We start from the raw sequence: 16365 nt of genomic DNA, 5'->3' as shown, positions 1-16365 counted from the left end.
ATTTAACAGCAACCATGGTCAACTTGTAAAATGAATCTGGAAATTGAGCCTTCAAAGTACTTGGGGTCATTGTTTTCATTGTAATGCGTTGATATATATCCGAAGTAAAGGAAATGCGTGTATTTTCTAGTTTTCTCAGAGGACTGCAGAATAGTTAGGGGGGAGGGGGGTATTGCCTTCACGCAAAAAATAAATCTATAAATAAAAGTGAGTTATGTAATAACCTCTGAATATAATGAATCTCAAGCCAAATGCAACACTGTGCATGCAGGTAACTTCCTTTTTAATAGGACAACTCTACTGAAAATGTACCCCCCCCCCCCCCCCCCCCCCCCCCCCCCCCCCCCCCCCCCCCCCCCAAATAAAATATGAAAAAAAAAAGACTCGAAATCAAATGAAACTGAGGTCAGGTGATTTTTTAAAAAGTAGATCGACTTGACTTAGCGGTGTCGCCACTGTCGTCCCACTGTCCGTGTTGTATCATATGTTCCTACCTATATCCGATTTTGTTAGATATGACACAAATATTATTGGATGTGGGAATGAAATGACATAAATATAGTCAAATTAGGTGTTAGAAAAGACATAGATATGGTTCGATGTGTAGAGAAGACAAGGCTATAGTTGGATGTGGTGTTGGGTTAAGACATGGATTTGGTTGGATGTATGTTAGAAAAGATATGGATGTGGTGTTAGAAAATACATGGGAATGGTTGGTTGGATGTGGTGTAGAAAAGACGAAGGCTATGATTGGATGTGGTGTTGGGTAAAGACACGGAGATGGTTGGATGTGGTGTTAGAAAATACAAGATGTGATGGTAAATGGTAGAAGTAGAACAGACATGTGAATGGGTGGATGAAGTGTTTAGAACAGACATGGATATGGTTGGATGTCGTGGTCAGAAAGGACAAGGATATGATGGATGTAGTGTTTGAAAAGACATGGAAATGGTTGGATGAAGTGTGATAGAACAGACTTGGACCTGGATGTCGTGGTCATAGACATGGATATGGTTGGATGAAGTGTGATAGAACGAACTTGGATGTCGTGGCCATAAAGGACATGGATATGGCTGAATGAAGTGTGATAGAACAGACTTGGATGTCCTGGTCATAAAGGACATGGATATGGCTGAATGAAGTGTGATAGAACAGACTTGGATGTCGTGGTCATAAAGGACATGGATATGGCTGAATGAAGTGTGATAGAACAGACTTGGATGTCGTGGTCATAAAGGACATGGATATGGCTGAATGAAGTGTGATAGAACAGACTTGGATGTCGTGGCCATAAAGGACATGGATATGGCTGAATGAAGTGTGATAGAACAGACTTGGATGTCGTGGTCATAAAGGACATGGATATGGCTGAATGAAGTGTGATAGAACAGACTTGGATGTCGTGGCCATAAAGGACATGGATATGGTTGGGGTTAAAATTAAAAAAGACATGGGAATGGTTGGATCTGGTGTTCTAAAAGATGGGTATGATTGGTCGAGATGCTAGAAATGACAAATATTTTTAGATATGGTTTTATTAAAACTTTAAAAAAAAGGTTATGCTTTGTGGTCTACTGACTGTTACAAAGTCGCTCCGTGATGTCAGTTTGGCCCGAGAAATACTACCAGCAAAGTGACACAAAAGCATTCACTAACATTCCATATTTTGTTACTTTTATGCTCATCTTAATCACATATGAGCGTTTGTTGTAGCCTAACAAGTGCTTAATCATATGTAGAATTCTCTCTGGTGAAAGGCAAGAAGGGAGAGGATTGTGAGACGTGATTAAAATGCTATGTACAGATGTTGGGTGACGCAGGTACCAATTGTGCTGTGTGCGTGTGTGAGGGACAGAAAGAGAGAATCTTACGTTGGTATATTGAGTGAATAGTCCACATTTCTTTTAATTGAAAAGACGCCCCCACCCCTACCAAATAAAACAAATAAAAAGATTAACAAACTTAAATTTCACAGCATCAATGTCCCGGGTCAAAGTGCATCTTAAATGTAAAAAAAAAAAAGAGATAGGAATTTTCTTTTTTCTTTTTTTTTTTTGTCTTTCTTTTTTTCTCTCTCAGGGTTAGAAACATTTTTGATCGAGATTTCCAGGGCTGGAATTTTATATATTTTTTGGCACCCATGCCTTCCATCGCCAGACCAAAGTCGCATTCAAAGAGGTCTGTGGCCGAGTCCCAAAGAACTCATTGAATACGACTTCCGCTGTACTTGCTCGTCATCTGAACTTATCAGCCCGAAAGACCTGGGCATCACTCGTAATTTTTTTAAAATGGAAAAATTCATACTGTAGTGCAGTCAGGCGTTGCAATGAAATTCCATCAGTGTGTCAAAAGTAGTCCTTGATAGCCACGTGGTCCATAGTGCTGGGGCCGTTTTCATGAACGCTGACTAGCACTTTATCTCTGATTTCTGTCAATGACTTGAAAAAATCGGATTTCATGTGAGCTGACTAAGCAAGCCCAAGACTAAAATCACGGCACCTTCGGACTAAGTTTGGCCAAGTTTTAGTCATTTTCTGAGGCAAGACTTCATGCTTTAGTCTGAGACTAGTTACTTGGAGACGTCATAGCGTCAACAAGATAGTAGCTACTTTTAGATTGAGTGCGCTTTGATTCGGAAAGAAAATGCGTCGGTTACGAATGACAGAGGCAAAATTGTCCCGTTGCCATTGACATTGGCTTGAAAAAAAAAAACAATAAAATAATTGCAGATCGTCGAAAGTACACATTTTTGTGAGAGAAAAAAATATATCGGCTCGTGAGTTGAGAGTGACTCCAAAATCGAAGGGTTTGCTTCAAAGAATTTTTTTTAAATGTGTAGAAAGTGTAGTGGAGACAAAAGTTATTCTGTTGGCATTGTAACTGACTGAAATGATGTGATTTATCAGAACACACTTTCTCCTTTGTCTGTCATCTGCATTTTTTGCCAAGTTGGGACCTAAAATTTGCCAAAATGTGACAAAAAAAATTCCCAAAATTTGCCAAGATATTTGCCAAAAAGACCCAAATTTGCCCAAAAATTTGCGGAGCCTCCCGGTAAAAATTAACACGCTATATGGAAAAACACATATAAAAGACATTTTATTACAATTAAAGGAGGCTGCATTTATTATTTTCCGCACTGTAACGCAATTTATTCGCCAAACTTTCAGATTCAGACAATCACACTCATACACAAAATACACACAGACACATACTGTGGAATAGAAAAGTTACACTGGCGAACATTAAACTCAGTCACATAATATGGGGCCTACTCCATACCGGCCGAATCTTAAGAATTTTTCATAATTTTACGAATTTTAGACAATTTCATGGCCAATTACGAAAATACGAAGTTTTATGGAAAATTACGAATTTGTAATTCTCAGTAATATTTAAATATAATAATAAAGATAATGATAATAATAAGATGTAATAATATTAATAATAATAATGATAAGAACTACTACTACTACTACTACTACTACTACTACCACTACTACTACTACTACTACTACTACTGCTATTAATACTACACTAATGATAATAATGGTAACAATAATAATACTAACTACAATAATAATTATCATCATGATGACGATAATAATATTAATAATAATAAAGCATTTCTACAGTGCTCATAAGCAAGACGATGTAATGTTGAAGTGATCATCAATGTCAAATTGTGCCAATTTTGGGAAAATTGCCAAAATTTGCGGATCACCCTAATGTTTGCGGCCGCAAAAAATGCAGATGACAGCTTTGTTTATTTGTTTTTGTTTTGTTTTGTTTTGTTCAATGAACACACTTTCTCCTTTGTTTGTTTATTTTTTATTATTATTATTATTATTATTATTATTATTATTATTATTATTATTATTATTTATTATTATTATTATTATTATTATTATTATTTTTTTCAATTTTATTACTAATTATTTAATATAAAATTTTGGTTCAATTTCTTTCCCACCGTCCAATCACTGCTGTGAACTGGAGGCGAAAAAATAAATTGACTTCACTCAGTTCCTTTGCTTGTGGAGCAATGCTCTACCAACTGACCTGTCTGAAACTGAAACCCCCAAAATATTGTGGTAGATACTCACAAACTGGGGCTGACCAATTTAGCTGTTTGAGATAGCTATGGGCCGACTGTAGAGAGAAATCCAACAAAATGATTAAGGCATCAATTATTCTGTTGCAAATTCCATATGAGCCATTTCGACATTTTGAAAATCTGAACTGTTTTTCTTTTTAACTCTCTCCTTACCAGCTATTTTGAGAATTATACCCGAAACTTCATACTCACCTAATACAAAGATAGATTTTTCAAACAGATAGTCACGAGTAGGACCTATATTCTATATCCTGTTCAGAAGAATGGGCTCTGCAACAAAGTGTCGAGTTTTTATAGCTTAACTATAACAAAGAAAACAGTATAAGAAAATTGTTGGATGCATCGTAACGAATGTGACGATTTTCCTATGGGTGGTAAGGAGAGGGTTAATAATTAGCACAATGAGAATTAAGGAATGTTTGTCAGACCTTTTCATTGACAGTGACAGTAAATGAAACGGACCAGGCTGTATGGCAGGAAGTGTATTCTGATTGATAATTGCTCGAATCATTAACTGGGTGCCATGGAGACCTAGAAGCGGAGGCCACAAATCCTTTAGAATGAATGTTGATAGACTAGGTCTTGTGTCTCTGTCTTCTCAAATTCTACTACAGCTGTATTGAGGTGGTGCCCAAAACTGTTCAGCAACGAATGGATGAATTTTTATTCGGTACATCGTCTGCCTCTCGTTTGCTCATATATAAATATCTGGTGGTCACAACAACAAACAAATAAACGCACCGATCTTTGTCGGCGTGTATCTCTGAGTACTCTCTTCATTGAAATACAAAAACAAAGCAAAACCCAACCCAAAAAATTCCAATCCTTATACATAGACTCAAAATTTTATGAACGAGTTGAGAAATAAAGGCTAATACGAACACAGGAAGTCTCTTGACTCATTATGCGACTATTACTGTATTGCTGAAAATAACATAGATCGAGACGAATCATTTGAGCCATCCATGATCAAAATAGGTCAGCCTAATAAAATCTGTGGGTGCGCGCAAATGAATTTGGCAATAGGGTAGCAAGATAGCGATTCCCAAAGTCACATGGCCGATCATAGGCTTGTCTTGGACGAGGATATATCGCTTGTCTTGGACCAATGTGTATCGGTCACTGATTATATCGCTTGTCTGGTAATTGGTGCTGTCATCGTTTCTTGGATCGCTTGTCTGGTAATTGGTGCTGTCCTCGGTTTTGGACGAATATATAATATCGGTCTTGGATGGGGATGTATCAATTATCTGGTAATCGGTGCTGACACTAGTCTTGGATGAGGATATAACAATAGTTTAGTTAATTTGTCTGGTGATTGGCGCTTTACGGGTCTTGGACGAGGATATATCGCTTGTCATGCTCATTGGCCTGGTAATTGGTACTGTTACCTTTATTGGATGAGGATATAATGTTTGGTTCATCGTCTGGTAATTGGTGCTGTCACCAGTCTTGGATGAGGAAGGATCGTATCATTTGTCTTGTTCATTGACTTGTAGTTGATAAGAAGGATAAATCGTTTGTCTGGTACTTGGTACTGTCACCGGTCTTGGATGAGAAGGACATCGTTTGTCTTATTCAATGCAGTGATGCCGAAACTCCGGTTTCACCGGAAAAAACTCAGGTCTGGAGCAAAAAAATCCGGGTTCCGGGCAACTTCCATCAAATTCCGGTGAGGTCAACTTGTTCCAAGGATACCCCCCTCCCCCCCTTTCCAACCATCTACTTCATCTCATGCCATATACTCAACACCACATCATTACTACTCAACACCACCACCACATCATCATACACATACTACACAACCACCACCACTCAATCACTACCACAACTACTACTACAACCACCACCACCACATCCACTCACTACCACAACTACTATACAACCACCACCACCACATCATCATCACTACCCACTACTCACTATACAACCACCACCACATCATCATCACTACCACTACTACTACAACCACCACTACCACATCATCATCAATACAATTACTACTACAACCACATCACTACTACTACTACTACTACTACTACTACTACTACTACTACTACTACTACTACTACTACTACTACTACTACTACTACTACTACTACTACTACTACTACTACTACTACTACAACTACTACTACTACTACTACTACTACTACTACTACTACTACTACTAACTACTACTACTACTACTACTACTACTACTACTACTACTACTACTACTACTACTACTACTACTACTACAACCACCACTACATCATCATCATCACTTCCACTACTACTACAAACATCAGCACCACATCGTCATCACGACCACTACTACTACAACCACCTCCACCACATCATCACTACCACTACTACTACAACCACCACCACCACATCATCATTGCCACTACTACTACAACTACCACCAACACATCATCATCACTATCATTTGTACCACAACCACCATTACCACCACATCATCATCACTACCACTACTACTACAACCACCACCACCACATCATCATTGCCACTACTACTACAACTACCACCAACACATCATCATCACTATCATTTGTACTACAACCACCATTATCACCACATCATCATCATTACCGCTACTACTACAACCACCACATCATCATCACTATCATTTGTACTACAACCACAATTACCACCACATCATCATCATCACTACCACTACTACTACAACCACCACAACCACATCATCATCACTACCACAACTACTACAACAACCACCACTACATCATCATCACTATAACTACTACTACTACAACAACCACCACTACATCATCATCATCACCATCATCACTACCACTACTACTACAAACATCAGCACCACATCATCATCACGACCACTACTACTACAACCACCACCACATCATCATCACTACCACTACTACTACAACCACCACCACCACATCATCATCATCACTATCATTTGTACTGCAACCACCACCACCACCACATCATCATCACTACAACAACAACTACTACTACTACAACAACCACCGCTACAACATCATCATCATCATCATCATCACTACCACTACTACTACAACCACCACCACATCATCATCACTACCATTTGTACTCCAACCACTATCACCACCACATCAACACCACTACTACAACCAACCGCCACTACATCATTATCATCACGACCACAACTACTACAACCACTATACCACCACCACATCTTCATCACTATTACTACTACTTCTACCACCATATCATCATCACTACCACTACTACTACAACAACAACCACTATCACATCTTCATCATCACTACTACTATTACTACACCTACAACCACCAACACCACATCATCCTCACTACCACCAGTACTACAATTACTACCATTAGGCTTTGGCGCTTTACTTCATTTGAAATAAGGAAACTTTGGGATTGTATTTGGCAATGTGTTTATGTATCATAATATAATTCTAATCAGTTATCTATTTAGAACTATACGATATGTAAATATATTGCCAAATATCATTCCAATTCCTTTTTCTTGTGTGCGGAAATTCCTCTTTCGGCATTGACATTCCTACGAGTGGTGCCTGAAACTCCTGTGAGCCAAATTTAAAATTGGCGTCTCTGTTCAATGCCTAACATTTGGTGCTGTCACCAGTATTGGATGATATAATTGTCTAGTGTAGTTCAATGTCTGGTACTTGGTACTCTCACCTGTCTTGGATGGATGGGACGGATATATCGTTTGGTAATTGGTGCTGTCACTGGTTTTGGATGATGATATATCATTTGTCTGGTAATTGGTGCTCTCGTTGGCCTTGGATGAAGACATATCGCTTGTCTGGTAATTGGGTTTTGGATTAGGACATCGTTTCTGGTTCATTGTTTGGTAACTGTGTCACTGGATGAGTAGGGTTTACGTTGTTCATTCGTTCCATATTTTGTGTCGTCAGAGATCTGGCGAGGAAAATCACATTCGTATAGAACTAGTATAGCCTATTACACATTTAAAAGGGCAAACAAAGGGAATGTTAAACTACTTAATCCGATAATGTTAGCTGTTCTTGCTCAGATTCCAAATATTTATTTTTAAACTGGAAGTTGTTAAGTCGAGCCTTTTTTTAAAGTTGTAATTTTATCACAGCTCCAAACAAGCTTTCAGTAAGGTTTACATTGTGATCTCTTTGTTTTTTACACTTATAATTTAGTTTTCCGAGCTGAGACTCGAGGGATCCTTACTTTAAAGGCTACAACTCTCTTTTCCATGTACGACGTTCATCTACATGGCCTGTCATAAATCTGTTCATCTACAACATCCGACATTGAGACTTAATTTTCCATCACTTCAACTAACGGTGTCATTGCCGCAGCCACGATTTATCCCTCACACACAGCATTCTTTCAAGTTTCAAGATCTGAGTAAATTGTTTTGTGAGGCCGTGATATTCACAAACTGGTCTTACACTCCTATTTCCCAGATCTATACAAAACAACAGAGCAGTTGTGAGAAATGCCAAGCACAGTTATTGGAATTTTCCGATTATCAAATCAAAGCGGTATTATGTCTTGGTAAATTAATTTACTAGTTTTCAAGTTTATTTACTCTTAGGTTTTAGGAAGGATTTTTATCTGAGCAACGAGATGGGGTAAGATTAAAGTCTGGCCAACAAGGTGGTGTTAAGGTTGAAATATGTCCAACAAGATGGGGTTAGGTTGAAGTTGAAGTCTGTCCAACATGATGGGGTTAGAGTCGAAGTCTGTCCAACAAGATGGGGTTAGGGCTGAAGTCTGTCCTGTCCAACAAAGACGGTGTTAAGGTTGAAGTCTGTCCAACAAGATGGGGTTAGGGCTGAAGTCTGTCCAAGACGATGAGTTGGGGGGGGGGGGGGGGGGATAGGGTTGAAGTCTGTCCAACACGGTGGGTGGGGGGAGTGGTGAAGTCTGTCCAACACGATGCGGGGAGGGTTGAAGTCCGTCCAACACGATGCGGGGAGGGTTGAAGTCCGTCCAACACGATGGGGGATGCGGGGGGGGGGGGGGGGGGTGAGTTTGAAATCTGTCCAACAAGATGGGGGGGGGGGGTTTGGGTTGAAGGCTGTCCAACATTGCGAGTGATTTTTTTAATGTAAAAGGCAAGTGTGGGGAATGCGAATTTAATATGTACGACGTGCAGCATTTAACCTTTAAGTTGTGATGAATATTTCTCAATGCCGCCCGTAAATCCCGTGATTAACATACAAATCAAGTAGTGTGTTAATGTGTCGCTAAACGATGTGAAGCGCATTGTTTTAAAAATATACATTAAAGCTACTTTTTTATGTTGCAAGGCTTGGTTGATTTTTATAGATCGTTAATGAGCAAAGATCTGAACCAGTTGTTTTTCCAATGAGCAAAACAATAATAAGTAGGGTCTCGTGCAATCTAAGCCATAATGCCAAATTACAACAAAATTAATCAGACAAACTGTTTCAAAGAGGTCATTTGCTAAAGAGTGCGGTCATGAATTTTAAAGTAGGGTGTCCGAATTTCGGCACCCTGTAACTTTGTTGGTTTTTGTTTTTGTTTTGTTTAAAACCTTGCCGCTCATTTTGTTTTCAAGTTATCGACTTCCGGTTTGTACCATCAAATAGATAAATGATTTTTATTCCACCCCTCTCATTGGAAAAACCTATCATTTCTTAGTAAATACGTAGAATCGTTAAATAATGTCTTGAATGCGTTGAATAAAAAAAAATATTTTATTGGTGTGAAAGAAGGTGTAAAAGACAGCTGATTGGCAATTTTAAATAATCTAGGAACATCCGGGAACATCATTGGTTTCTGGGATTGACTCAACTCCGATCATATTTCTACATAAGCAAGTAATCGGCGTAATTCGCTATCTCTCTCGTTCCACCAGCATGCTATAGTGATGAACTTGAAATCTTAATTAGCGGATAAACTCTGTGGACAAGGGTTTTGATACTTATATCAATCTTATAGCTGTGGACTTAAAGTGTGTTATGATTCAGTAATGCCATTTAAAACTAGTATATGTGGTGAGCAATAATTAATATAGTGTTTTGCCTGGGCCTTAAGCAGACGCAGCCTATCAAATAACAATAACAGAAATTCATAACTCATATTATTTATAAACAAAAAAAAATTCATGCATTCTCTATATGTCGTTGTATATTTTGATCTATTACTCTTTTACATTATTTTTTGTTATCATGCCTGAGCAATTCTGTGACCGTTCGTCGGATCTGAAGTCAGTTGAGAATGGTGTTCGAAATCTATTCAACAAATGCAATTGGTTGGAATCTGGAAGAGAAAGACTCCAACGATGATTTTCTTTCGGAACACGTGAGAAAGCCAGCACAGCAGGTGCTGCATTTTGTATTGTTTTGCCAAGACCGAAGGGCTAGAGCTCAGGTGGTCGCTGGTTCGGATAAGTAAGTATTGTTTTGCCATTGGATTAAAGTCTAGTGATTGGGATGGTTATTGCTCTTTAGAGATAAGATCAATTATTCCAGGTTAAAAACTACCGTGGGGGTCCGATTAAGGTGGCAAAGGAAAATCATTCATGTCATAAATAGGCATTCTCAAAGTCAAAGTGAGTAACACAAGAGAAAAAAACAAGAAAACAACTCAGTCGTTACCGGCTGTTTTCACTGCTGAGACAGAGACTCGTCCTCTCTCCAAGCTTCACAAGATTTCTTAACTCACTCAACCCTAGCCCTATCTGATTCCAGTCTGTAGGTAGACAGGTGCCGATTACCCATTGGACAAGTGAAACGCAAGTTTGGGTTAAAATTTGACTAACACAATTTCACATAATCACTGTTGCATTATTCTCACAGTATATGAACGGCTCTGGTACTGGTATCATTTTAAAGGTCAGAGATCAAGCTTTCTTTTGATGTGATAAAAATCAATGTTGACATATTGTATCAAAAATTATAATTTGATAAAAATTACGTCACTTTAAAACTTTTGAAATCTTTTTCAAAATTGAGTTAGCAAAAAATAAATAAAAGAGAAGGCATCTAGATAATTCATTTGTCTATGTCTATATCAAATTTCATAAAGATTGAAGGCAGTGCAGTATGTTAAAGTTAGCCACAAGTGACCAAGCCTCTTTTCTCTATGCTAAAATCCCGTTTTAATCAGTAGTCACCTTATCGAGAGGCTGTCCAGTGGGAGAATTCTCAATCAATTTTGAGCTTTTTGTAACGAGTAAATTTAGAGTAGTAAAATCATCATAACTTTGGAACCGTTTATCCTAGATCCAAAAGTAAGGTATCTTATTAAATGGTTTTTAAAGGCATATCTGTCTGTGTAAAAAATAATTGTTAATTTTTATTTTTGAAAAAATATCAAACTACCTATCTACCTCCACGCTGTCCCTTCTCCCTATAAATATTTGGTACTTTTAACATTTTAAAATAAATATATTCGGTAGGACAATCCAAAAGAAAATGTATATGACTAAGTACTGAGTTACAGAATAGAAGATCCGGTAAGGCGATATGTGTGAAAAAGTTCAGACAATTTGGTCAGGACTCGCATGCAGGTCTAATATCTATATATGTATATATTATTGTATATGTATGTATGCCTATCAAATGAATGAATTACAGTACACGAATACGCTTCAATAGTCGTAACGTCACCTCCCTCTTAATGACGCATGGTAACTTAGTAACTGGCTCTAAACTATCGGAACAATGGCGGACGCCCTTGTGAAATATTTCTCCGACGAGCATAAAAGCGTATCCAGAGGGGAAAAAAACATAAATCTGATCATGTTTTGACTTTGACTTTTACACATTCTGATCACAAGACATGAAAAGTTCTAGCCAGCATGAAGAATAAAAAGTACCGATGTTCTTTGTTTAGAACCACGAGGCCGCCGTTGCTGGGCGACGTGACATCAGACTATTAAATCCATCACATTTATAAAGGTTCAATCGCTAATGCCCTGAAGTAATATTATGTATTATTTATATGTACACATTCATATGCTCTCATTGTTTACTTATCTTTCCCCACTCCAGTAACCTACCTGTATCCCGTTAATTAATAATTATTAATACGTTACACACACGAACACACACACACACACACACACACACACACACACACAAATCCACCCATAAAATTTCAGTGTAAGGCATATTCCAGTTCTCCATCCTCAAGACTTAACCTACCTATGACAAAAGGGGAAATTAAAGTAATGCCGATGATGAAACAATAGAGCATGAAAAGTTGGAACGTGCAGTTTCTAAATTATTATTTTTTCTTGGTTTAATTGATAAATCAACTAATCAATTATAAATAATTAACTAATGCATTTATGTTTTTTTCTCTTGTGTTTTCGGGGATGGGAGAAAAACTAATCTGAATCAAGGGAGGTAAAGTATGAATTATTTGAAATAAGGCCTAATAAAATCGATTACCTCCCATGTAATCTATGTTAATGTTCTTGGAGGCTCTAACTCTATGGTTAGGTCATACATGTAGCATGATGTGTGACAGGCATTACTTACGCTAAGTGAACTGAGAAAGGATTTGGTGTCAGCAGTAAGTTTCGATCATGTCTAAATCGCTGAGGCTACATCTATTTCTCGGGACAATAATCCGTCGTCGTTATTACAAAACATCGTTTTAATTTTGCTATTTGTCTTCAATTCATCTTTAGCCTTTCTCCAGCACCACTTTTTTCAAAACATGACATTTGGATCACTGTCGAAAATAAGGTAAAATACTAATGTGACATTTGGAGCACTGTCGAAAATAGGGTAAAATATAGCTGTATAGAGCACCATGTTATCGATGGATTTGACATTATATCGATATAAACATTAATAATAAAAATTAATCCAGTCATTCTTTGAATGATTGCGGTAAAAATGAGGTTGTCAAAATAATATTAAACAGTTATAACCAACACACAATCGAATATCCCATTCAGTATTTATTGATATACAAGGACTGGTTCTCATTTTGATTGTGAAGTTGTCATCACTGAACATGAACTTTTTTTTGTAGTTCTATGTTGTGTCTCGCGGGTATATAAGGAAATTCGATTGAGAACAACAGCTCTTGAGGGAGTTAAAACATCAACTTTCATGTCATTAATGACTATTATATTTGGAACTTCAGTTTAAGCACCAACAATTACGTCATCAGTGATGTTTGATTCTTTAAAAAACCATCGTCAGCATCATGAACATTTATTGAATTGTACTAGTATTTATTTCACTTTTGTTGTTCTTAGCTGTAGATATGGTATACATCCTTATAGATGCTTTTTGCGAAATGATTATCTCCTCACTAAGTGATCTATTTCTACACCATTTTTATTTTCCAAACATCTGCAGTGAAATATTTTAGATTATGATACCAAATATAGACTATTCTTAAATCAATAATCAAATTTATTTTTATTCTATAAATCCTATCTACATATTATCTATCTCTCTATATAATGTTCACTATATTGCATGTAATAGATACATTCTGATTTAAGTTATTTTGAGGCATTTATAGGTTATTAAATGCTGATTTCTGTGCATTTTTAATGTCAATACTTTGATCAATCTCTTTTCTTTGCCACGTCTGTTTTACAATTTCGAAAAGGATGAATAAAAGTTTATTATTATTATTATTATTATTATTATTATTATTATTATTATTATTATTATTATTATTATTATTATTATTATTATTATTATTATTATTATTACTACTACTATTACTACTACTACTACTACTACTACTACTACTACTACTACTACTACTACTACTACTACTACTACTACTACTACTACTACTACTACTACTATCCATCTATCTATCTATATAAAAGCTCACGTTTTTTTGTTGTTGTTGTTCATGTTATTATAAAATGTTCTTATATGTAAACCACTGCTTCAAACCGATAGTTTTCATATCACTATGATGGAAATGACTTGAAAACCGAAAGGTCGTGCTGTATTTCAATATTAGCTGTCAAACTTGCGAGCTTGAAAATCGATTACAGGTAGAATTGTGTTATCCGTTCGCATACTTGACTCGAACGCTGTATCCAGTCAATTTTTCGAACGCACTCTCCGAACGATACCAATTTAGATAAACGAAGTCAAGAACCAGCATGTACGAGTGAGAAAATTAATTTGAAAAGGTAATATTCGTATTTTGAATTTTATTCTCACCCTCCCTGCCCCCTCCCCCCCCCCCCTGCCCTCACACAATATTATTTTATTTAAAAAGAAAGAAAGAAAGAGAAGAAGAAACGACAACACAAAAATAAATTTGAAAAACAATGGAGCAAATAAAACAAACAAAACAAGAAATAACAAAGGAATAGAACCCCCCCCCCCCCCCAAAAAAAAAAAAAAGACAACAACGACAACAAAAAACAACCGCCCACCCTCAGCCCCCAACCCCACCCCTCCCCAAAAATCAACAAGTAACCCCAAAACACCCGAAGCAAAGAAACAAACAACGATAAATAACGAATTGTTTTAAAAATAAGAAAAAAGAAAAAGAAAACGCTAACGATTGATTTTATTTTGTCACTACTCGAATATTATTCGTTTATGTTTGCAAACACAGAGCTGCGAACACAAACGAATATTCGGACATCGGTTGCAATCGCGTGTTCCAAGTCAGGTTGGAGAATAAGCCCAGAAGGAATGGCTATTAAGAGTGAGTTGATCCTTTCCTAGGGAACAAAACTAGAACTGTACTGTAATTTATGACATTGGAGATGACGAACTGAGCTTTCGAGGGGAGGGAGCTGAAGAAGGAAGAGATTATAGAGGAGGACAAATAGTAGGGTGAATTACGTCCAACTAACCTTGAATTGTGCAAAGTAGGATTGAAAGCATGAAAATTACATATGTTGTAGAATATGAAAAATCTTGTAATCAGTGCTAGAGAACCACTCTGAGTAATCAGTATTATGTGAGATACAAGCTTTTAAGATTGGAAAATGTTGAAATGGACGACAAAAGAATTCGTTCATTCCTATTGTGTAAACATTCAAAGCAAGGCGACCCAAGGTTGATTTACGTCATCTTTGGATTTCCATTGGTGTCTATTTTTAGCGTCAAACCGGATGTTTTCCTTTCACTAAACTTTCGATTCACGAACTATCCAAATTGTTTAATCGTTAATCTTATTCAATTTTGTTAGTTTTGAGGGATTTCAATTCATGCAAAATGCTATGAAAATAGATTTTTGTTATCTGATTTAGCAAATAATATAATCAACTACACTAATAAAGACGGGCAGACGGACAGACAGACAGACTCGCAGAACACAGCTCGATTAAATGTCGGCAACCGGTGTAGACACAGACAGTGCTCCCCCCCTCCCCCTCCGCCCTCGCCCCCTTCCCCTCCCTCTTAATTATTTTTTCTTTCCAAAAATACTGCAATAATCATTTTACGTGTTTTATAGACCATTTTGGACAGACTTGATGATAGTTGGGGATCAAGATAGCTCAGTTGGAAGAGAACTCGCTTCACATGCAAAGGGACCGAGATTGATCCCGGGTGAAGTCGATTTTTTTTCTTGACCTCCCAGTCCACCCAGCTGGGTCTGTTATATCTGGCGAAAAGTACTTTGCGATAAACTAGCTTCCTATGAAAAGGGTATCAAGCAATTGCTATTGTCCGTTTCATGCTATAGAAACTGGGATAAATTCCGGCTCCATGGACCAAATGGCTCTGAAGGACTATGTCACAAAGTGCGCACGTAAACCGTATGCTTATGTAGCGCAGTTTGCAACCTTGTTTATGTGTGCTATATTCAAGCTACGACACCGATCAATAACCAAACACAATACGTTGATAAAGGTTTTGAAGCTAAATGAAGATATATTTTATTACAATATAACAAAGATATTATGAGATATGAAGATGAAATGATAGATGTCATAAGTATGAAATCAAATGGATGGATGACAAATTGATGGAGATGGTGTGAAGATGAATATGATATGAAAGCGATATGAAAATATATAATTAAATCAATTAATTATCAATACTTTACCAAACCGCTACCACATCAGACAATCTCACAGATAGGTTGCAACCATCACAGTCATACAGGCAACTAATAATTAACTAACTAACTAAACACAATCCAGACGTGTAGAAGAAAGCCAAAAGAGTGTCCTTGATATTCAACAAAAACTGTAAGGTTGTTCTAATATTGTTAATTTGTCTCTTCTTGAAATTGTTCTGATTTCACAGTATTCATAAACAGATCAATT

This window comes from Berghia stephanieae, chromosome 10 (assembly GCF_034508935.2).
Source record: "Berghia stephanieae isolate SIO BIC M18660-M18661 chromosome 10, UCSD_Bste_1.3, whole genome shotgun sequence".
NCBI classification, from domain to species: Eukaryota; Metazoa; Mollusca; class Gastropoda; order Nudibranchia; family Aeolidiidae; genus Berghia; species Berghia stephanieae.
This window is presented reverse-complemented; position numbering follows the sequence as displayed.